The following is a 24,583-nucleotide window of genomic DNA, read 5'->3' as shown; positions in this document are numbered from 1 at the left end:
GCGTGGAGGGTACAGCCCCAGAGCTGGAGCGGGGGGAAGGAAAGAGAGGGGTCCGGAGGGGAATGATGAGGTCAGGACCGAGACGCGTTCCGAAAGCTGCGTGGGCACCGAGATTGTCATGACTGTTGCAGGTAGGAGGAGGCTGACGCACGACCCAGCCGGACTGGGAGTCCTGACAGCGCGTTCTGGGTCCTGCTCAGTCCCTCGACTGAGGCCTCAGGCAAATGGCTTAACCCCCTTGAACTTTAGTTTTCTGAAAGAGGAATACAACGGTTGGAGTGGAAAGAGCTGGTCTTCCTCCACGCTGGGACAATGAGGGCTTCCGCAGGCCAGTATTACACCTGTGTTTACACCGTTTCCAGTAAGTGACTCATTCACTGAGATAGAATGAGTTCCAGATAGTCCTCGGGCTAAAAATCTTTTAACCAAGAGTATGACAGCCTATGACCCAGTCAGTCCCCTCCCTTTCTCCTGCTGCCTGCAGCAGGCTTGCACCTTGACCTGGGTGTTTCCTCAAGGAGCCCGCACCAAGGTCACCACCTGGCACCGGCCTGGTTTGGGGGAATTCGCGAAGACCCCAGAAAAACACCTGTGGCCTTCTCTCTGCTCCTTCCTCCTCCCCAGAGAGGCAGTGTATAGTAACTCCAGCGGGAGTCCTCTGCCAGGCAGCCCACCACGATGCGCCTGTGAGCCTCTGCCCAGCTCCGAGCAGGAAGGCTGGTTCTCCTTGAGATTCCTGCGTTCTCTTAGTGATCTGGTGGTGACAGAGCAGGAGTAGGGGCTGGGATGAGGGTGGGGAGAAGACATGTATTTGAGGTTTGGTTTCTGTGTGAGAAAAGGAGAAAGTTAGAAAGGATATAAAAAAAAAATACTTCTTGTGCTCCAATGTCACTGATTTCTCCTGAGTATGAATAGAACTGGGGAGAAGGTTTAGAGAGAGGAAAGTAGGTTAAATACCTACCCTGTGCCAAACAACCCCATGAGAGGGACATCATCCCCATTTCACAGAGAAGAAGACCAGGGCTCAGAGGGCCACATAATTTGCCAGGGCCCATGGGCTGAAAAGTCGTGGTCCTGGGGTTGGAACCAAGAGCTGTCTGACTCCTCTGATGGGCAGTTCCATTCTGCCCTCCGCTAGTACTGGTTGTCCAGCTCTATTTTTCTTTCTTCTCGAAGTGAAGGGAAACCATTTGAACAAACATGGAAGGAAAACTCTGTTTAGGCTCCATCATCATCCAACAAAACTGAAGGGTCAATCCCACTCATTTACAGAGAGACCAGGAGGGGAAGGTGTTGATAAGCAGGTAGGGACAAGGTGGTTGTCGCTGGAGAAATACAAAAATGACGTCAGGAGGTGCATGCAATTCAGTTACAATGGAAGAGGGCAAACCCAGGTGTTTGACAAGTTCCTAGTTCCAATGATTCAGGTGGGATATTTCCGTTCTTCCTCTGTAAAGCCTGGTGGGGACACCCACCCCGCAGAATGGAGCATACAGGAGGCACTCACGTTCCCACATTTTTCCTTCTCTTTACTTAATTTGTCTTTAATATATTAACAGGCTAAAGAACGTAATTATAAGAAGCAAAGGCGGTTCTGTGGCATGGTACAGCAGTTGAATGGTTAATTCAGTCCTTCTGCAAAATAAACTGTGTTTTCAAGCGTTTTGCTGGGCTCACACAAAGTAAATGCATTATACTGTAGTTGCTGACATACAAAGTGCATCTTTTAATGCCAGCGACATGGCCTTAAAACTGGCTTCATCTTGCCTAATGAAAAGAATAAAAAAAGACTTCAAAAGAGTTGCTTAGATCCACACAAAATACCCATTCTCTTATGCAGTGCTCCACCAGTGACTGTTAAGTATGTTATCTCCTCGGTGAAGCTACAGTAAGCTCATGCATTTTAATAAACAATTCTTGCTTGAACTTCCAAAATTCACCCTGCAATGCATGTGCAATTTGTGTATACACAGCATTCTGCGTCTACCCACTTATCAGTTCATTTTCACGACATTTTTAACTGCAGGGCTTGGCTTCCCCGATACAGATCAGACCTCGAAGAAGAGTGATTCCCTTTAGGGTTTTGGTCCTGGAGCACCATTCTGTACAAGAGAGCAGTTAAATTTGGGGAAATTAAGACAAAGTCTGGGGCAGGTGGTGCTTTGAGGTAAATAGGGTAAAGTAATTAGGAATTAAAAAGGCAAAAAGGTAGGATTAAATTATACAGAGAAAATAATGCTAGCTGGGGTACTTGAGGAGTTAGCATGAAGATTGGACCAAAGTAATCCAAGCCTGTATCTCCCTAGCTGGAGAAGAGACCTCAAATGATAGAGAGGTGTTCAATTTTAGTCAACAAACATTTATCTAGTGCCTTCTTCTTATGAAGCACAGGATGAGGGAATATAGGGGGAAAAAGAAAGATGAAAAAAAGACAGAATAGAAGCTCTATGAGAGGAAGATAAGCTAGGAGCAGTGAGGATTCAAAGGAGGAAAAGACAAAAACACAAGAAGTGGTTTCAGGGAGGAAGGGGCTTTGTAGGATGAGAAGGATTATAATTTGCGGACAGTGGGGACTTTCCAGACGGAGAGAGTGGTATCCGCAAAGGAATGGACGTGGGCGAGGCAGAAGACTTTTTGAGAGATTTCTTATCCAGTCTGGCTGGAGCATGATTATTGGAGACAAGCCTGGAAATGGCGTGGGGCACTGGACAGGAAAGGCTTGCTTTCTAAGTGAGCCAATGGGAGAGGATTGACATTTCTGATCAGCTGAACAATGCTCTCCAAGTTAGTTTTTCATTTGCTCTATCTGGATCTTATATCTCAGGCAGATTAGGAAGTGGGAGAAGAAATTGGAGACAAGGAGACTGGCTTAGAGTTTCTAACCCTGGTCCAGATGGGAGGTCAGGGCTTGATAAGGGACATAGCAGGGGGAATGGAAAGGATGGATGTTGGAGGGATGGTTTTGAAAGACATCAAGAGGGAGATGTGGGAACCGGATGCTTCCTGATCACTATGAGCAGTAAGACCTTAACTAATCATGGCTTACAGGACGGGGTGCTTCCTCTGTGTCAGGCCCTGTGTGCTAAATGGTTTACGTACTTTCTCTCACTTAAACTGCACAGGAGCTCTGAGGTCAGTGCTGTTGCTGAGGGAGAGGAGGGAATCAAAGATAACCAACAGAACTTCCGCTTCAAGAGACTGGTAGAAAGATGATGTCATTAGTACAAATAAGGAAGTCAGAGGATTTCGTTTGTGGTGTCTGGAGTCTGAAGTGTATGGAGCCATCTGGTGAATGAAGTTCTCCTGCCAGAGTGGTGTCTGGAGCCAGAGGAAAAATGAAAGAGCTTGGAGGGGTAGGTGAGGAAGGAGCAAAGATGAGGCGAAGAGAGACATGGTGATCTAGAAGGCCATGAAACAGAGGAGCTCTCTTCCAGACCTTGTGTAATCTGGAGCAGTGTGAAGAGAGGTCTCTTGGAGAGGATGGAGGAAGCATTGTCAAGGGAATTCCAGGTTTCTGCTCATTGCATGAGGTGGGGTGTGTTCAACACCAGCTTAACCTCTTAGTTACTTTGCTTATATCAGCAGGTGTTTCCAGCAGACCCCACGGAAGAAGTAGATCAAATGGGAGCACAGATGGGATGGGAAAGGTGGGCTTGATAGGGTTGCAAGTCGGGAAAAGGCAGATTTAGCAAGGGGAGGAGGGTGACGGCAGGTGAGAGAGGATGAAACTCCTGGAAGCCATGGGTGTGTGCCGGGCCTGCCTTGGTGGCATCTGGAGTCCCAGAGTCATCATGGAGGGGATTACCAGGGTAAGAAGAGAAGGAAAAAGGTCTTCTGAAAATTTGCTGTGAGGAGCCCTTCTGGGTTCCCTCTGTCCTGCGAGAAGATGGTATTCTCAGCCAGCCAGTAAAGGTTCCTAGGCATACATGGCCCCAGTCCTCTTTCTTTTTCCTTCCAAGTGATAATCAGCTCTTTAAGTTGCCAACCCTCAATTCTCTCTTCCTTCTCGAAGGTGTGGAAACTCAAGTAATCTGATCAGTTAATCCTGGTCCTGTGGTTATGGCATCACATCCTTGTGTCCCAACTTTTTTTTTTAAACCATTCCCAACATCCCGTTCTTCTCTGTCTTTAGTCCCAGGCAGTGCTACCCAGGATAAGCCATGTTAAATAATTTACAGTATTTTATCCCAAGCACTGAATAGATTCCCCCCTCCAAACTGAAAGCTATTATTTAAATAACTGCAGATGTCAGAATCTCAACTCACATGGGACTGAAAGCCGAGGGTTCAGGATTGTTATGTTTCTTTGTGCCCAAGTGCCATAGAACTCAGATGTCAGGTGTTGAAGAAGGAAAACACTTTTTTCCCCTTTTATAGTATAATTTCAGTTAGATGTGCATTCAGTGACAGATACCTTATTGCAAACCTCATTTTTTTCCAAAATGTTACTGTTATGGATTGACTTGTGTTCCCCTACCACCCCCCCCCAAAAAAGATATATTGAAGTCTGAAACCCCAGTACCCTCAATAAGGTCAGATGTGACCTTATTTGGAAGTAGGGTCTTTACAGATGTAACCAAGTCTAAATAAGGTCATTAGGGTGAGTCCTAACCCAATATGACTGGTGTCCTTATAAAAGGGGGAAATTTTGACCCAGAGACAGGCACACAGAGGGAGGACAGTGTAAAGACGTGATGAGAGAAAGGCCATGTGGGTAAAGTGATGCATCTACTAGCCAAGGAAGGCCATGGATTGCCAGTGCACACCAGGAGCTGAAAGACACAAGGAAGGATTCTTCCCTGAAGCTGTCAAAGAGAGCTTGGCCCCTGCGACACCTTGATTTGGGACCTCTAGCCTCCAGCACTGTGAGACAATAAATTTCTGTTGTTTTGAGCCACCCAGTTTTTGGTATAGCCAGCCCTCTGTTTCTAAGGCTTTAGATCCACAGTTGGTTGACTCCAAGGATGTGAAACCCAAGGATACAGGAGGCTGACTGTATTCATTGAACTACGTCATTTTATATAAGGGACTTGAGCATCTGTGGATTTGGGTATGCGGGGCACTCCTGGAACCAATCCCCCGTGGATACCTAGGGACGACTGTACTTTGTTAGAGCAGCCCTAGGAAACTAATATAGTTCCTAAAATAAAAATGTTCCAATGAGTGATATACACTACTGCTTCTAGACAGATGATCAATATTTTTCACAAATCAACTCAAGAGAACATGACCTACAGAGGCATGTTAATTAATGCCCACCATGAATGTAATGCCAGACAGTTCACTGGAATAGGAAAGTCAGACTGTCCCTTCATTCAACCTGCCCGAGGAAGAAAAAGGTCATTCTTTCATCTGTAGCTCCCTCTTTCTCCAGTTTTAAGGTCCATGGTTAGGGGAAAGTCCCAGTTCCTTAATTGAGTTTGTATTTGCATGGTTGAGAAACTCTTTACCTCCACACCCAGGCAGTGTGAATTAAGTATCTCGAAGCCCATCAAGGGATTGTTCTGGGTCCACAGACAGTTCCAGAGATGCCCTTAATGGACATTAGAAGTCATCTTGGTCTAATCCTTCACTGACACATGGGGGCCCTGAGGCCCTAGATGACCAATGTGACTTGCCCAAGGTCTCATAGAACATTTCATAACACTTCTTCTGAGCTTTCAAGGTTGTTTGATTTTAATGTGAACTCAGCTGTGAGTTAAGGATGTGAAAATGAGAACTATTTGAAGAATTAATTCATCACGCCCACTGCTTGGCTTTCTGACTGAGCTGGGGTCAGAGTTGAAAAGCAGCAGAACATTTTACATTGGGAAGGTCACAAAGGAAAAACAAACCCATTTGAAAGATGTGTTTACTTACCCTCAAGCAAACCTCCTGATGGCACAGCCACTTTGGAAGACAGTTTGACAGTTTCTTTAAAAGTTAACTGTAAACTTGTCATACGGCCCAGTAATTCCACCCCCAGATGTCTACCCAAGAGAAATGAAAATATGTCCACACAACAACTTGCATACCAATGTTCATACAACATTATTCATAATAGTTAAAGAGGGAAACAACCCAAATGTCCATCAACTGGTCAATGGATAAACAATATGTGATATATCTGTATAACATAATACTATTCAGTAATAAAAAAGAATGAAATAGTGATACATGTGGCAACACAGATGGACCTCAAAAACATCATGCTAAGTACCAAGTGAAAGAAGCCAGACTCAAAAGACAACTTAATGTATGATTCCAGTTCTGTGAAATATCCAGGGGCTTCCTTGGTGGTGCAGTGGTTAAGAATCCGCCTGCCAATGCAGAGGACATGGGTTCGAGCCCTGGTCTGGGAAGATCCCACGTGCCGCAGGTCCCACATGGAGCAACCAAGCCCATGCACCACAACTACTGAGCCTGCGCTCTAGAGCCTGCGAGCCACAACTACTGAGCCCACATGTCACAGCTACTGAAGCCTGCACACCTAGAGCCCGTGCTCTGCAACAAGAGAAGCCACCGCAATGAGAAGCCTGCGCACCGCAACGAGGAGTGGCCCCTCCTCGCCGCAACTAGAGAAAGCCTGCACGCAGCAACAAAGACCCAATGCAGCCAAAAATAAAAAAAGAAAAAAAAAAGAAATATCCAAAAAAGGCAACTTTTCAGAGACAGAAGGTAGATCAGTTGTTGCCTAGGGCTGGAGGTGGGAAAGGGGTTGGGGAGTGAGGATGAACTGTAAATGGCCATGGGGGGATCTTATTGAGATGATGAAAATGTTCTAAAACCAGATTGTGATGATGATTGAACAACTTGACAAGTTTACTAAAAATTATTGAATAGCACGCTAAAAATTGTTGAACTTTATCGTATATAAATTATACCTCAATAAAGTTGTTTATAAAAAGAGAAAGATGGAATAATATTCAGCCTTAAAAAGGAAGGAAATTCTGACACATGCTACAACACGGATAAACCTCGAGGGCATTATGCCGAATGAAGTAAGCCAAGAAGACAATTGCTGTATGATTTCACCTAGGTACCTAGAGTAGTCAAAGTCATAGGGACAGAAAGGAGAATGGTGGTTGCCAGGGCTCTTGGGAAGGGGGAGTGGGGAATTATTGTATAATGGATACAGTTTCAGTTTGGGAAGATGAAGTTCTGGAGATGGATGGTGGTGATGGTTGTACAACAATGTGAATGTCCTTAATGCCATGGAATCGCACACTTAAAAAAAGTTAAAACGGTAAATTTTATGTTACATATATTTTATCACAATTAGAGAGATCACCCATGTCTCTGTGAGAGAACTGCCTGTGTGTGAAAGATGAAGCAGGTCTGAGAAATCTCACGTATCTTTAGGTCAATGAACCTTAGTCATTCAGGAGGCCATAGGGTTTAGACTCCTGTAGCAGATAGATGGATCCGTAATTCTCTAACATCACAGAAACTCCAGGCTGATTGCTGCCTGATAAATCAGGTCAGGGTTGAGAAAACATCACATGCTTTACTGTGGTTCAACAGTTGCTTCCCCCTTGTCTTCCCCAAGGCAGCTTCGGTTTCGGTTTTACTAGGTCAGTAGGCTTCCGAGTGTCCTGACCTCTGTGTTGTTGTTGACTTTGACAGGAAGCCTTCTGCGTAACCTTACCTCTGAGACCTAGTTATCAGTTGCCAAAACCCAGCCATAAGGATGTCATTCCATGGACCATATCTTAGAGGTTTTCACTTACAAAGGTAAGCCGGTACTCTAAATCAGGTTTTCCTGAGGATTTTTTCAATGGTAGAATAAAAGGTTTCTATTTATCTAAAAAGAACATGTCATTTGCCATCTGTTGTAAAGTTGTCTAAACCTGTTGAAAAACTGTTTCCTTTGCTTAGTCACCCTTGAAGTGAGGTGGCCTTTTCTCTTTCCCTTCTTCTTCTTTTTTTTTTTTTCCTTAGCTTTTCATAGAAAATATACCACAAAAGGATCTCAAGACAATTTTTGGACACAGAGCATTTTACCAATAAACAGCCTTGGCCCTTTGCAGGAGTAAAATCCCATTTTAATACAGCACAAGGGACGCTGGAGCGAGGTCTTATTTCTCTCCGCGGTACACCACATGGTGAAACCAAAAAAAGACTTTAACTTGCTTCCTCCTTTCAGGTTTCTGAGTGCATGCACTCAGTCCAGAGACATAGGTTGCTTGATTCCTGCATGGGGTGGTGTGGGGTGACATGGGGGAGCAAATAAACCTCCCCTGTAGGACCTGCAGGTACCTGTATAGCCTCCTTCAATTTCAGGTCCACAGTACATAATTGACACAGAGTATCTATCTATGCCAACCCCTGCACCTTCTACAAACACTGACTCTTATTAGTAAATTACCTCTTCCCGAGTCATAAGGTCACAGAATTAACATTCTCATTTTGCCTCTCTGTCAAGTAGTAGGGGGAGGACTTGCCTAGGCAGACCAGTTAATAATCAAGTGTAGAAGATTGGAGGGAAAAAAACACGATTAACTTGGTCTTCCAGATCCTCTGTATAAAACTCCCAGATAGTGTCGCATGCAGTGTCACCAGTGCTGCACTTTTGTGGAGTCGTGATGATCAGCACAGTCCTGACTGGTGCTGGCATGTAATAATGGTGGCCGAGAGGCTCCTGGCGGGACACTTGGTGGCGTATATCCAGTGACCGCAGAATGTAGCAGATTCAACAAGCTTTGTAGTGACCAGTGAATGGGGAAAGGGGGGCATCATAGCTAGAAGAGAGAGCAGAGCAAAAGCTTGAGCTAATTTAGTGGAAAGCCCCAGGCCTTGTTAAGGAATCTTTATGATAATAGCTCTTTTGACTGGCCGTTCTGTTTTTTCTCTTTTAGAAGCAGCAGTGGTGGTTGGCTGGGAAAGATGTGGAGAGAGCAGGGTAGGAAAGGGGTCAAAAGACACGTGACAGGGCTGATTAACAAGTAGGCTTTGTGAGCATTGGCCAGGGGACACCTGCAGCTCTTCCAGACATGCCTGCCCAGTAGGGGTGGTTTGAATGAGAAAACAGCTTCCCAAAAGATGTAACACAAGAGCATAAAAGGAAAAGAAAACTGTGCATTTGTGAGATGAGGGAATTGTAGAGTTTTATCTCTGATTCTCCTTTAAATAAACCTTTTACTATCTAATACTCTCACCCGTAGGTCAGGGCTCACCAGATGACGAGAGAGAGGACTCATTACCAGGGCTCCAAGCTGGTGTTTTGCTCAAAAAGGAATTTGCTTTCAAACAGACATGTATTCACTAATCTCTTTTCTTAAAAAAAAATAAAATAAAACAAACACAAAATCTCTTCCAACTCAGCTGACTAAGTCTGAGTGGGGATGACAGCAGCATTCACTGGCGTGATCCCACAGAGCAAGTGTCCAGGATGAAAATAAATGTGACTTTTCCTATCAGGGCACAGTGGTGCTTTGTTTGTAATTCAATTAAAGAACAGGCGTTACAATGCTCTTGTATGACAGAGGAGATAATACAGAGATCCACATCTTTGGGGCTGAAATTCAGCTAAACCTGTGCTTGACAAATTGGAATCAGTATCTTAAGAGAGCCAGAAGGGGACAGTCCTTGGTTTCCAAGGGGCTATACTTGGGGGAGGGGGGAGAAGCAAAAGAAAAAATCCTCATACCTTCCATGTTCAACCAGCTTAGCCCAGATGTATTCTAGATGGTTGTTTCTCAAATTTATTGACATTTTCCATAGCTAATAGAGCCTTGATGAATATCAATTGTGTGATCATATTGTGAGATATTAATTCATCTTTCGGTCTATCAATCTATCTATCTCTCGCTCCCTATTGAAATGGTAAGTCACCAAATAAGGTCATCACTTAAATTTGGTTTTAGCAGGACTTGGAAGGAATTAAGTGAGGTGTCATCACTGTCACCTTTGGAAAAGCTTTTCTGACTGTGGAAGCTGAGTTGGATATCCCTTCTTCGCATTTTCACTGGCTTCAATTTCCTTGTCTGTAAAACATAATTAGTGATACCTTCCTCGGGAAGTTGTTTTGAAAATTAAGTAAGCTAAGTTATGTAAAATGCCTAGTTCAGAACCTGGTGTCTCAGTCCATTCAGGCTGCTATAACAAAGTACCATAGACCAGTGACTTATAAGCAGAAAACATTTCTCACCGTTCTGGAATCTGGGAAGTTTGAGATCAAGACACTGGCAGTTTCAGAGTCTGGTGAGAGCTCACTTCCTGGGTCATAGAAGGCTGTCTTTTTGCTGTGTCCTCACATGGTGGAAGGGGTGAGGGAGCTCTCTGGGGTCTCTTCTATAAAGGCACTAATCCCATTCATGAGGGCTCCACCTTCATGACCTAATCATCCCCAAAGACCCCCCATCTCCTGGTACTATCACCTTGGGGTTTCAATACATGAATTTTGGGGAGACCCAAACAATCAATCTATAGCACCTGGCATGCACTCTCAATAATTGATGGGCATTGTTAGAGCATGCATCAGAAAGCTAAATCCATTCATTTACTCATTTGGCACGCTTTTTTTTTTTTTTTTTTGAGGACACACCTTGTACTAGGCGCTAAGCAAGCCCCTGATGATAACAGCAATCAGCCAAACAGATATGCTTTCTGACTTTCTGAATCGGACAGTATAATGGAGGGGAGAGGGGTAGGCAATGACAGAGCCAAACAGGACCATGCACTTTTGATGACAAATTGTGACAGGTGCTCTGAACGGACAGTGCTTTGTAAGGTCACAGTGCAGGAGAACTCCATCATCTAGGGAGTCAAAGAAGTCTTCCTTTTGAATGGACTTTGTTGCCAAGTTTGCAAGGATAAGGGTTGACGTGGAGGGTGGGACATGAGACAGAAGCAGGATGTGAGAAAGGGTATCTGTTCTGTTGTGGTTTAATTTCATACTGTTGGAGGATCAGGAGATTTACTGATGTGAACTTAGAAGACTAAATTCCTCCAGTGCCTTTTCTGGCATGAGTTGCTATCCTCTGGTATCACAGGGATGTGTATGAAGGGAACACAGACAATGCAAGGGAGATGGTTTAGGAGCCAGGAGACACCTGGCTGGCAAATAGGAAGGAGCCAATAGGATCGTGGAGTTAACACAAGGAACACCGGGCTGAGAGGCAGGAGAGTTAGATCTTGTCCCCAGCTAGCAGTTGTAGTTTACAGATGAGAAAACTGGGCTTCAAGAAGATTGTGTATTTACCCAGGATATACACCTGATTGTGTATTTACCCAGGATATACACCTGATAGGTGGTAAAACTTAGACTAAAATCCAGGCCTTTTTATTCCAGGTCTCTTGACTATACCACAAATGGAAGAATTTGAGAAAATAATCGCTGAGGTCCCTTCCAGGTTTAAAGTTCAATATTACGAATGATCCCCATGGTGCTTCCTCAATAGTAAAGAAAAAGAAAGAAAAGGAGGAAAGGTAAGGTCAATAAGGATGGAAGGAAGGAGGGAAGGAAGAATGGAAGGAAGGGAGGAAAGAAAGAAAAAGAAAGAAAGAAAGAGAAACGAGATGAAGACCCACAGAGACAGACAGACAAAGAAAAAAGAAAAAGAGAGAGAAAGGAAAAGAGAAAAGAAAAACATCTTACATTTTATCTATGATTTTTCTACTTTGGAATATGTCCAACTTAATCATTTATAGAGCCGTTAAAATCCACATCAGAGCGCTTGCCAGCTGAGTGTTCTGTCTCAAGCCCACCGTCAGGGCATTCACTAGGATAGATGTGAGACTTCCCTGCCATATTATCATAATGTTTATTCCAGCCAATGCTTGATTATATGTGCCAAACACAGGGCAAGCCATGGAGACACGAACCCCTGAGAGAGTTCAACACGGTTCTGAGTCATTAGCTCCAATATCCTCACAGCTCCAAAAGCGGCCCAGCTGGAGGTTTCTGCTGAGCTTCATTGCCTTAACCTCGTCCATGCTATTGTGTTGAGCCTGTAGATTCAGAAATGAGACATAACACCAGGCAAAGAAACAATTTACTTTGCACCCAGGGCAGACAACAAGTTAAGTCACCTGGCCAAAATTAGGGTCTCGAATGTAGGCAGTGCCTTGTCCTTTTATTTTTTACACCAAATCTCCTTTTGGCTACTCCAGGTATAAGGCAAATTTGCTTCTCCTCAAAACCTTTTGGACATTTCCTTTTTCACTAAGCCACGGCGACCAGACACTGTTCTTCACGCCAATGTCTGCTTCACTGCCCTCCCCTGTCACACACACACAATTTTTCAGTTTATGCTTTTGTAAAAACTTTAAATGTGTTGCCAGTTAAACACAATATCAAAGGCCAAGTTGTTTATTTCTGTTTCTCTATTAGAAGAAAAGAATCATGATAAAAATTGTGCTTTGTGGTTCTAATGGAATTTAAATATGTTTTTAAACAAAATGTTGGTAAGAGACACCTATCTCCTCCTCACCAAAACCCCTCATTTTATAAAACAAGTGTTTAAAAAAGTTGGATCTATTTTTTTCTGTGGAATAGAAACTCAGGAGTGACATTGAAATTTGTTGTTAGTAATACATAGCAACAGCTCCCCGGCTCTCTGTGGTGTAGAAAAAGCAAGTTAATGACTAAAATTGAGATATTCTGACGTGATATAATACATACAAAAATAAATTGTCTCTAAAAACAGCGTATTAATAGCACTCTCATTTTTAACCAAAGTTACAGTAAAACAGAAGGATCTTCTCAACAGTTATCCCAAATTCCACTATTTAAGTATTTCCAAGGGCTGGAGGAATATCTAGAAATGTACAGACCAGAAAGTACAAGAGAGTCAAGAGAGAAAATAAGGTCAGTTCTTCCTGACACACAAACTACTTCAAAGGAAACTGGACATCTTTTAAGGAGCAAGGGACTGTCTTTTGGGGTCTAGGCCATCAGAAGATGGTTCTGTTCAGAAATGTCATCTGTGTGTCATGGAATCCCCAGTCTAAGATTTAACTCAAGACTGGCTACAGTGGGTCATGTCATTGGAGAGTAACCTACGTTACTTTAGAAAAGATGTTTTATTTTTGGCCTCGCAGCATGTGGGATTTTAGTTTCCCAACCAGGGATTGAACCCACACCCGCTGCATTGGAAGCACAGAGTCTTAACCACTGGACCACCAGGGACGTCCCAAGATATTGTATGGTTTTTTTTTTTATTATTAATTAATTAATTTATTTACGGCTGCATTGGGTCTTCGTTTCTGCGCGAGGGCTTTCTCCATTTGCGGCAAGCGGGGGCCACTCCTCATCGCAGTGCGCGGGCCTCTCACTGTCACGGCCTCTCCCGTTGCAGAGTACAGCCTCCAGACGCGAAGGCTCAGAGTTGTGGCTCACGGCCCAGTCGCCCTGCGGCATGTGGGATCTTCCCAGACCAGGGCTCGAGCCCGTGTCCCCTGCATTGGCAGGCAGACTCCCAACCACTGAGCCACCAGGGAAGCCCAATATTGTGTTTTAAGAAAAGACATTATTGCCCTTTGTGATGCTAGCCCCCTGTTCAGGATACAGACACATCCCTAGTTCCTCTTAATGACCTATGATGTGTGTATAAACTCTGAGTTCGTATTCACAGTTTTGAATGTATATACATTTAGTCTGTATCTTTCAAGGTTATCAAGTTCTATAAGGTTTCCAACTACTTTGCAAAGTAATACTTTATTTTACTTTCTCCAAATGCTCTCATTTTCTATCTCCAAAAGGTGATCCTACATCCCCTATGGGCTCCAGGGAAGCTGTTCATATTCTTTCACTACTTCTGCAAGCTTTTTTTAAAAATTAATTTATTTAAAAATTTTTTAAAAATTATTTTATTTTTGGCTGCGTTGGGTCTTCGTTGCTGCTCGCGGGCTTTCTCTAGTTGTGGTGAGCAGGGGCTACTCTTTGTTGTGGTGCGCGGGCTTCTCATTGCGGTGGCTTCTCTTGTTGCAGAGCACAGGCTCTAGGCACGCAGGCTTCGGTAGTTGCGGCACGTGGGCCCAGTAGTTGTGGCACTTGGACTCTAGAGCGCAGGCTCAGTAGTTGTGGCGCGTGGGCTTAATTGCTCTGCGGCATGTGGGATCTTCCTGGGCCAGGGCTTGAACCCGTGTCCCCTGCATTGGCAGTCGGATTCTTAACCACTGCGCCACCAGGGAAGCCCCTGGCAGGCGGATTCTTAACCACTGCGCCAGCAGGGAAGTCCCTGCAAGCTTTTTTTAAAAATCTCTCTTGGTCTCACCCAAGTTTCAGTACACAAGTTCGTCCTAGACATGTCCCCTTAAATCTGTCATCATTGATGGAATGCGTTTACCCTACCAATGAGTTTTTCCTTCCATATTTTCTATTCTAATCAGTTCTAATTGTTCTACCCATAAAGTTGTTTCATACCACCCTCCCCAATCTAAATTCTGTTCATTCTCCAAAGTTCATCTTTAGGTCCTTCCCCCCACTCCCCCCACCATGTCCTTTCCCTCTTAATCCAATCCACTCCAAACTCCAAACTACTCTACCATTTCAACTGGTCCCCTTCATGCCACCTCCAAGCCTCCTTTCATTGTTCTTAACCATTTTAGAGTTTTCTCTCTTGCTCTTGCTTTGACAGTGAGAGACCAAAGGCCAGATATCCCAATTTAGACTTGTTCTGTAGGAGGGCGCTTTGCATCTAGGAAGAGCCATACACTGTATTTTAGAGTCTTTAATGGTTTTTCCCTGGCAGTCTTTGTCAAGAAAATATTTAGTCTGTCCTCTTGCTAAGTTTATTCCCCACCTGGATCGCTTTTGTTGCATCTATACACACAAGGACACACCTATTATGACCGTGGAAGCTGGTTATCTCAATATGAAGCAGCAGGAAGGGGATTCAGTGGGTTATCATGCTGACAGATGAAGACTCTGCAGTCTTTAGAGCATCTACAGACTTCATGGAGGTGTTTGACTGAAAATTTTATGGTATCTTTGGGTAAGAGAAGGGAAATAAATTGTGCTGAATCTGAGCATATCTGGATCCTGAAGCAGTCATTGCTCATTCTGAATTAACTCACTGGCCTTCTGGATTTTATATACTGTACAACCTCACAGGCTTGTCCTGCCACAGGCAGCATGATTGACCTTCAGGGTACTAATAAGGTCAGCATTCGCTGCCCTGGTCAAACCCACCATGCTTACTTGGTTCTCATCACCGCTTTTCTGAGCCAGGGACCTCATCTTTTCCTTATGTAGTTTCTATCATCACAAGCTCAGGGTTAAGCCAACAACAAGGTGATGTGTTACCAAAAAAAGTCAGTACAATCTTAGACTCATTGCAGCTTTGGGTGATGGCATCCTGGGCAGAGCTGACGTTCTAGCAGAGCCAAGAGTCTGGACACTGTTGATAAGAAACAGTTTAAAAGGCTGGAAGCTGTATCACCCAGAAAAGAGGATGAGAGCGAGCAACAGGATTCCCTTTTTATCTATACGGGTTGGGAGGTAATGTGGAAGTGGGACCTTGTTCGTATGAAAGCTAGGACTAGTGAGGTTAAATTATAGGGAGGCTCCATAAGTTTAAAAATGGAAGGGATTGCGTTGTAACTGGTGAGCACGCTCCTAACACTAGTCAGATGTAAGGACTTGCGTTCAGTGGTTAATCAAGATATTATGGAAGAGATGCCTGCATTACATGAAACTAAAGAGATGCAAATCAGCTCTAACTCCAGCCTTCTTTGAATCTGTGATGGTTTCCAATTCATTTATGTCTTTCAAGGGATGGAGCACCTGAAACAAGTAAGACTCTAGATTTCGTATGGATGAAAAGACTTTATGCAAGGGCAGGATTGGGAGGGGGGAATGGGCAGGGGGAAGGTTTGTCCAATATTAATCTTGATGGTTTTGTTCTAGTAGGTCTATCTTGAAAACAGCAGTGGTCAGTCACAAGGCAATACTAATTTTGTTCCCTCCTTCACAACCAGTACACAACTCAGTACAGTCACCCCTTACTATTCGTGGGGGATTGGTTCCAGGACCCCCACGGATACCAAAGTCCACAGATGCTCAAGTCTCTTATATAAAACCCGGTAGTACCATCAGCTCTCTATATCTGCGGGTTCCGCATCTGCGAATTCAACCAATCTTGGATTGAATTTCGACTATAAGTACACCAGGATTTCAGGCATTCTAAAACCTTTGAAAGTTTGAAAAATAATGTTTGGTTGCTTTTTCATGTCAATTTACAATGACTAGGAGTACCAAATAATTAGGCTTTTGGGGAATTATTCTTTGGAGAAAAAGTACCTTTTACTGAGTTGCTTTCGTACATATATCACATTCAATATCTAAGATAATTCTACAAGGTATGCATTTTTATTCCAATTTTACAGTTGATGGAGTTGGGGACGGCAAGCAACTTATTCAAGTTCACATGACCATAATGCTGCTGAGCTAGTCTTTGAATCTGGGCCTATATGATGCCACAGCCCTTTCACAGAATCCCATGGCTCTAATCATATATCCTGCATATTTTTGAAAAATGGAAGGCAATGTTTAGAGAAGCCTGTTACTTCTGAAAGACATGACTTGGCTTTACAAGGATGGAGGAGTATTTGCTTAGTGGGTGGGAACTCCAGCTTTGGCAATGCACTAGCATGGGTCTGAATAACAACTCTTCCCTCTAAATCGCTGAGTGCCCTTCAGCAAGTTCAATAACTTGTGTAGGTCTCTATCCTTATCTGAAAAATGGGAGTGCTAACAGTACCTTCCTCATAGGGCTGTTTTTAATAGTAAATGAAATAATACATGGAAAGCACCTAACACAGTGTGGACATGGTAAGTTTTAGCCATTGTGAGGAGTATACAGTTGACCCTTGAATGATACAGGTTGGAACAACACTGGTCCACTTATATGTGAACTTTTTTCAATAAATATATTGGAAAAATTTTTGGAGATGTGCAACAACTTGAAAAAACTTGGAGATGAACCGTGTAGCCTAGAAATATCAGTAAATACAGTACAGTATTGTAAATGTATTTTCTCTTCCTTATGAGAGATTTTCTTAACCTTTCAAGATATAGTAGTTCTATCACCCCCTCAAAGTTCCCTCGTGCCCCTTTGTGGTCAACCCCATCCTGCCATTTCTGGCCCCTGGCAATCACTGATCTAGTTTCTGTCCTTATAGTGTTGCCTTTTCCAGAAAATCATATTAGTAGAATCATACAGTATGTCACATTTTGAGTCTGGCTTCTTTCACTTAGCATAATGCTTTTGATATTCATCCATGTTGTTCCATGTAGTAGTATGTTTTTTTTAATGCTGAATAGTATTCCATTATATGGATATACCACATTTGTTTACCCACTCATCAATTGACGGACATTTCATTTCTTTCTGGGTTTTGGTGATTTTGAATAAAAATTCATTTTGAAAGGGTTTTTTTTTTTTTTTTGAAAGTTGTCAACCTTGTTTTTTAGCAACTTACCATAACTTACTCATGTAGCAATTAGCAATTAGTACTTTTAGTTTGATTTGATACTAAGGAATTATCTTTTGCCTTTTCAACTGAAGCATTCGTTCTGAAATATTATGGTAACTAGGGCAGGCTGGTCATGGGAACTTAGCATAGATGCTCCAATGGGTAGCCTTCTTCCTGTACTTGTCCTTCCAGGCCTGCGACTTTCCTCGTGGAGAATAGAATGTCACTTCTTCTCCGTATCTGAACAGGCAAATATTCTGCTCGAGGAAGGGATTCAGAAGGTAGTGGCTGTAGCTGCCTGAGATCCAGTAGTCGCCCTTTGCAATAAGGCTGTGATATAAATAATCGTACGTGAATGGGTTTTCAACTTTACTCATGGGAAATTGGAAGCCGAACTTTAGTTCTTCAGACTGTTGCGTTTTGAAAATTACCTATCTGGGAAGAAGAAAAGGGCATATAAAGACATCAAAGTTCTAAAATAGGTGAGTGCTGATTTATTACTTAGTGTATTCACTGAAACTGGAATTTGTCTTTTAGATTCATTTGCCTCTGGCATCACAGTGCTGCAGCGTGCTGCAGTATCACATTGCAAAGCTATGGCTGTTGAAACTTCTCTCTCTCTCTCTAACATCCTTCTTTTCCCAGAAAAAGGGCGGGGGGGGGGCGCGGAGGAGAAGATGAAGGAAGGAAAAGGGGGTAAGGAGTGGAGAAGAAGGAAATAGAAACCCTGGGTAATTATATAGCACCTTTGATGTTAGAATCTCAAAAGTTGTTTTCAAAATCAACTCACTTGACACTACTTGACTGTCAGGATGGGGGAAACCAGGCAGGAACTGGAATGGGTTTTTGTAGGGAAACACAGCGCAGTGGTGAATTTTATGTGTCGACTGGCTGGGCTGTGGGGTGCCCAGATATTTGGTCCAACCTTATTCTGGATGTTTCTGTGAAAGTGTTTTTTGGTGGAGATGAACATTTAAATTGGTGAATTTGAGTAAAACAGATTATTTCCGTAATGGGAGTGGGCCTCATCTAGTCAGTTGAAGGCCTGCATAGAACAAAAACTTGAGCTCTGGAACAAGAGGGAATTCTGCCAGCCCACTGCCTTGGGACTTGAATTGCAGTTCTTCGTTGGGTCTCCAGCCTGCCAGCCTATCCTGCAGATTTTGGACTTATCAAGTGTCCGTAATTACATGAACCAATTTCTTAAAATTTTAAAATAGTTATAGATAGATATAGATATAGATAGATACACACACATATCCTCTTGGTTCTGTTTCTCCAGAGAACCTTGACTAATTCACACAGCAAGTCAGTGGCAGAAGGAGAACAGCCATCTGGATGGAGACAGGAGAGTCCAGTGGTTAATGGTAAAGGCCCTGGAGCCAATGAACCGCCTTCAAATTAAGGTTCTGCCAATCATCAGCTGTTTGCTCAGTCTCCTTATCTGGGGAGCAATTCTACCTACCTTATGAAAATGTGAAGGAGTAAGGGCCCTGGAAACCCAGCTGCAGTTACCGTTATAATTAATATCTGAGTCCTAGTGGCACCTGTTTTCTAGGTCTGCTTTCACACTACAATGGCAGAATTGAGTAAGACCGGCAAAGCTGAAAATATTCACTATCTGGCCCATGCTTGAAAAAGTTTGCTGACCTCTGAACTATGGTATGGGAAAATCTGACAGTAATACTTCACAAGTAATTTGACAAGATAATGTTCTTTTTAATCAGAAGCCACGTTCTTGCAAATCTATCTTGAAGTTGGTCTCTTTGTATTAAACTTTAAAAAATTTTAGAGGCATCAAACAATCTTGCTAAGTCTCTGTGACGCAGTTTATCATGTTTGAGCAGAAATTAGTCATCCTTATGTTTTCTTGAGTAGGCTCCTTCTGAATCTATTAAAATTGCCAACATCATGTGTAACAGACTTCTCAAAGATCTTGTTTTTGATTAGTTTGGGAGTTAGTAATTTGGCCTAACCACCTTTGAGAAAAGGACAGAAATAATTACTTTAAAACTTGGAACATTTTCTGGGTTTGGGAGTGACAAGGTAGGGGATTTTGTTGGGATTATCTCATTTGAATTAGTGCCAGTCGAGGCATGCCAAGAACATTTCTCTTAAGAGCAAAAGGAAACATGTCTAGGGTGGCTGATATTTACTAAACGATGTATATGCTGTAGGCATAGATATGCATCCACACATATGTCACAGATACACACACTCACATGTACGCATTTCAGGCACACCAGTCTTCTTCCTGCTGAGATTTATTTTGTTATAATTTTTCTATTGCTTCCAAGAGACAGAGACAGCCCTGTCTTCATTCTGTGACTCTTATAGTCCTAGACTGACTACATTGGTGACCACAGTGGTGATCTCAGAATAGGTTGCATTCAGCCTTGCAAGTCCTCCTCAGCAACAATTTCCCATCACCCCTTTATCACCATTCTCACTTGTCTTTAAGTTTGTTTGCTGGGCAAATGTCCAAGCAGTGACTGGGAGAATGACTCACGATGGGGAATGACATCATAAGGAAGATTCAGGGGGTGCCCATCCACCCAAGGGGGGTACCTGCACAAGCTGTGATGGGAACAGGGTGGTGGGGATGGGGAAGACTATTTATCCTGACACAAGGGATACTTCCTGGCAGATGCGTTATCTGATTAGAATCTTAAAGGGTGAGTAATGGCTATTGCCAAGAAAGTGAAGAGGAACAGCAGGGAAGGGAAGGGACGAGTTTGAGTCGAAGGGTGCAAATGGTCAGAAGTCCCTAACAGGTACTCACTGGTCATCGGTTCTGCATCGCTTCCCCCTGTTTAAGTTCCTGCCTCCCCCTACTGCCCACTGCCACCCTGGATGTTTCCAGGGGAAGATGAATCAAGTCAACCCCGTAATTGAGGAAGTGCCTTCTGACCTCTGGTCTCTGTGAAACTCTAACTTCTGTTTCTTCCTCTGTAACAGCGTCTTGAGGTAGGAAGCACCACCGTCAGTTCATTCCTCCACGGGGCGCCTTGCGTGGCAGGCTCGCCCTGGGTGGGGCGGGGTGTAGCTCTTCCACAGAACACTCTTTATCTGGATTAGATGAGAGGCTTGATCTGCCAGTGGTGCTGTTTAACCAAAGAACTGCCTTCAGGACTTTCCTTAGTTATTGAAACTATTGTTGACAAACCAAAACTGCATGCAGACTCACACCCACAGTTTATTCAAGCCAGGTAATTAATAACGCTAAGCACATTGTGTAAGTAACACTTTCTTTCTTGTCAGAAGCCATGGGCTCAGATGTCAGTCTGGTGGTTTCATAAACATCTTCCATTAATATTCATTGTTAGCCAAGTGTCTGCAGGATCTGATTTAAACGTGCGATAAAACACAGTGGGGCATGTGTAGTTTACATGTACATGTAATTTACATGTATAATTTACATGTTTAATTCTTTCCTGAATTTTTTCCTCTACTGTTCACAAACTTAGACATATCTCTTTCTTGAATTAAATAGTAAGTAAGAATTTTAATAAAGCACTCCCTGAATAAAAACTTTAGAAAGTCTACTGGTAACTTTGATGGTTGGAAGATGGAACTGGTACGTCAGTGTTGATATTTGCTGGTGGTCCTCTCATCTCGCCTACATAATACGGTTTTGTGTAGGGATGTGAGCACTGCCTTACACAGTAATATGACACGATCCTTGATATTCAGCACAATTTTGGAGCAAAAGCATGACACTAAGACCCTTCTGACAGGCTTCTACTTTGCCCTGTTCAGCATTACAATGGGGACATTCTTTTTCCAAGATAGTCATTGAGACCAGCACTATCAGATTATGGCTTGATAGCTATTTATCACTTTGGGTTGATGTAAAAAGCAGGCATCCCTAATCACTCACAACTTAAAAAGGCCACAATGTTATCAGAGAAGAAAGTTTTAAAGAAATATTTTAAACATTATTTCACAAATTTTCTAAACCCTTAAAGAAATCTGGCTTTCCATTGCAAATATTTAAATAATACATGAAGCTGTTAAATTTGATCACTTTCTACGTTTGTTTTTTCTTTTTTTAAAATTTATTTATTTATTTATTTTTGGCTGTGTTGGGTCTTCGTTTCTGTGCGTGGGCTTTCTCTAGTTGCAGTGAGCGGGGGCCACTCTTCATCGCGGTGCGTGGGCCTCTCACCATCGCGGCCTCTCTTGTTGCGGAGCACAAGCTCCAGATGCGCAGGCTCAGTAGTTGTGGCTCACAGGCCTAGTTGCTCCGCGGCATGTAGGATCTTCCCAGACCAGGGCTCGAACCCGTGTCCCCTGCATTGGCAGGCAGATTCTCAACCACTGTGCCACCAGGGAAGCCCTGATCACTTTTTAAATTCCCTTCTGTTTTATGTATTTAATGTGGAGAGGGCCAGGGGATAGAAAGAATTTCACTGCTCCTTCTAGGATTTAATCACAAATACCTTGTTTTTTACTTCTGGGGAATATTATAAAGGGAAGTTGGGATATGATAAGAAAGGCTTGGTTGATTCGATTATATCTGATGCATTTTTCAATTGATTGAAATTATCAGATTTCAGAACTACCTAGGACAGAGGAAGCAATCTCCTGAAAGTGATAGCCCAGTGCTGGGTGAGGGAGGGGATTGCACAGAGAGGACTTCTCCTTCCCCCATATGAGTAACAGATGTTCTGTGCTCCCATCACAAATGTCTTTTGCACATCCCTAGTCTGATATTCATATCATGAGGTTTCATGATCTGCCCATTCCATTCATTTGTTTCTACTAGACTATGAGCTCCTTGATACCAAGCATGTGTTCTTTATACTGTTTTCCTAAATCCTGGGTAGAGTAGATGTTCAATGAGCATTTTGGAAGGAAGGAAGGAAGATAGGAAGGAAGAGAGGAAATGAGGGAGAGAGGAAGGAAGGGAGAGAGGAAGGGAGAGAGGAAGGAAGGGAGGAAGAGGCAAAAGCTTACATATAATGTTTACAAAGATATTCAACAAAGTAGAACATGTACTTAGTTTGATGAGTCATTTGATTAATAACGAAGTATGATTTATTTAAGATTCAAATACAAGTTATAATTTAATGGGTACTCTGGGCCTGACATAATGAAAAATAAGTGCAATACATTTTAAAAGGCTTTCAAGTCTCAAGTATAAACTAAACGGATGAGATTTTTCAACCTTAAGAATTACCTGGGATATTAGCTTTGGAAAGTGCAAAAGGCAAAAAGAGGGAAATTGCTGAAATGAAGTCAGGGGGATTATTTGCATAAATATGTACAGTCACTATAAACTTCCAAAGGAATTTAAAAACACAATATAAACTTCCAAAGGAATAAAAAGGAATTGCTAAAAGAAAGCAGCTTTGCTTATTGTCTTTATGTATTAAACCAAAATATTTTAGTAAGTCTTACTGATAAGTGGTTGATTTAATTCTTTGTAAATAAAGTTATTTTTTTAAAACCTGGATAATGTAAATATGTTGGTTAATCATTGGAGAACTCCCAGTCTTCTTCTTTGTTCCACTTCTTAAACAACCAGAAGATTGTAAATCCTTGAAGTTTCCTTGGAGTTATCTTAGGTAAAGTCCAAAGTTTAAGGTAGTGTTCCATAAACCATAAATCTCACCACCAAAGTCCCCTAAAGCAGAGAAGGATCAAAGGACACTCAGCATTCTAGGTTAGTCCTTACTTAGCCTGCCTTCAACCTGTTTCTTTAAAGAGTCATCATACTTGGCGTTTCACCCGTGACCTATCCAGCTTTTCTTTAAAATATACTTTTTTTATCTTAGACTAGTTTTACTTATTTATTTTTTTTTAAAAAATATTTATTTATTTATTTGGTTGCATCAGGTCTTAGTTGCAGTGCATGGGCTGCTCTCTAGTTGTGGTGTGCTGGCTCCAGAGCGCACGGGCTTAGTTGCCCTGTGGCATGTGGGATCTCAGTTCCCTGACCAGGGATCGAACCCGTGTCTACTGCATTGGAAGGTGGATTCTTAACCACTGGACCACCAGGGAAGTCCCCCAGAACAGTTTTACATTTATAGAAAAATCACAACAATAGTACAGAGAGTTCCCATACACTCTGTACCCAATTTCCCCTATTATTAGCATCTTACATTAGTAAGTTACATTTGTTACAATTAATGAACCAGTATTTACACATTCTTATTAACAAAAGCCATAGTTTACTCAGATTTCCTTAGTTTTAGCCTAATATTCTTTTTCTGTTCCAGGATCCTGTCCTGGGTACCACCTTTCCTTTTGCTGTCAAATTTTCTTGGGCTCCCCTTGGCTGTAACAGTTACTCAGACTTGCCTTGTCTTTGACGAACTTGACAGTTTTGAGGACTAGTGCTTAGGTATTTTGTAGAATGTCCCTCAGTTGGGATGTTTTTCTCATGATTAGATTACAGGTTTTTGTCAGGAAGGCCCCAGATGAAGGGCACCTCTCAATACATCACATCAAGAGAACATACTACCAATGTGACCTATCACTGTTGATGTTGACCTTGAGCTCCTGGCTGAGGTAGTATCTGTCAGTTTTCTCCATTGCAGAGTTAACTCTTTTTCTCCTGGTTCCAAACTGTCCTCTTTGGAAGGAAGTCACTAGGCACAACCCACACTTAAGAAGTGGACGGTTATCTTCCACCTCTTGGAGGGCAGAGTACAGATATTATTTGGAATTTTTCTGCACAGCCAATTTGTCTCTTCTCCATTTATTTATTTATTTATATACACATTATGGATATTTATTTTTACTTTTGGTTGTAATCCAATTCTACTTTATTTTCTTGCTCAAATTGTTCCAATTTTGGCCATTAGGAGCTCTTTTAGTTGGCTTCTGTGTCCCTTTGACATATGTCTATCATTATGGGGTTTTCTTATCAGTTTTTAAAAAAACCTTCTGGCACAGTAAGATACTTCAGACTCATCTTTGGTGTTTCCTGCCCCAGTCCTAGAATCAGCCATGTCTCCAAGGAGTCCTAGTTCCTTTTACTGGAGGATGCTATAAGAAACCAAGGTTTGAGGTCTAGGTATTCTTTTTTTTTTTTTTTAAACATCTTTATTGAAGTATAATTGCTTCACAATGGTGTGTTGGTTTCTGCTTTATAACAAAGTGAATCAGCTACACATATACACACGTTCCCATATCTCCTCCCTCCCGCATCTCCGTCTCTCCCACCCTCCCCATCC

The 24,583-nt window shown here is 42.6% G+C and overlaps 1 long non-coding RNA gene across 5 annotated transcripts in view; it reads left to right on the top strand.

The window, feature by feature from the left end:
• LOC309651741 overlaps positions 1–24,583 on the top strand; it is a 204,932-nt gene that overhangs the window by 264 nt on the left and 180,085 nt on the right. The window contains exon 2 of one of the 5 annotated variants that reach the window (XR_014258346.1): positions 7,605–7,712. The exons of 1 other annotated variant lie outside the window; for it this stretch is intronic. This is a non-coding gene — a long non-coding RNA (uncharacterized lncRNA). Of the gene's footprint in view, positions 1–38; positions 7,713–21,448; positions 24,424–24,583 lie in introns of those variants that run through there. 3 more of the 5 variants (XR_014258347.1, XR_014258348.1, XR_014258349.1) reach the window with 3 other exon arrangements.

The sequence above is a fragment of the Balaenoptera physalus genome (assembly GCF_965194825.1).
Source record: "Balaenoptera physalus genome assembly, chromosome: 21".
Lineage (NCBI taxonomy): Eukaryota > Metazoa > Chordata > Mammalia > Artiodactyla > Balaenopteridae > Balaenoptera > Balaenoptera physalus.
This window is presented reverse-complemented; position numbering and strand designations above follow the sequence as displayed.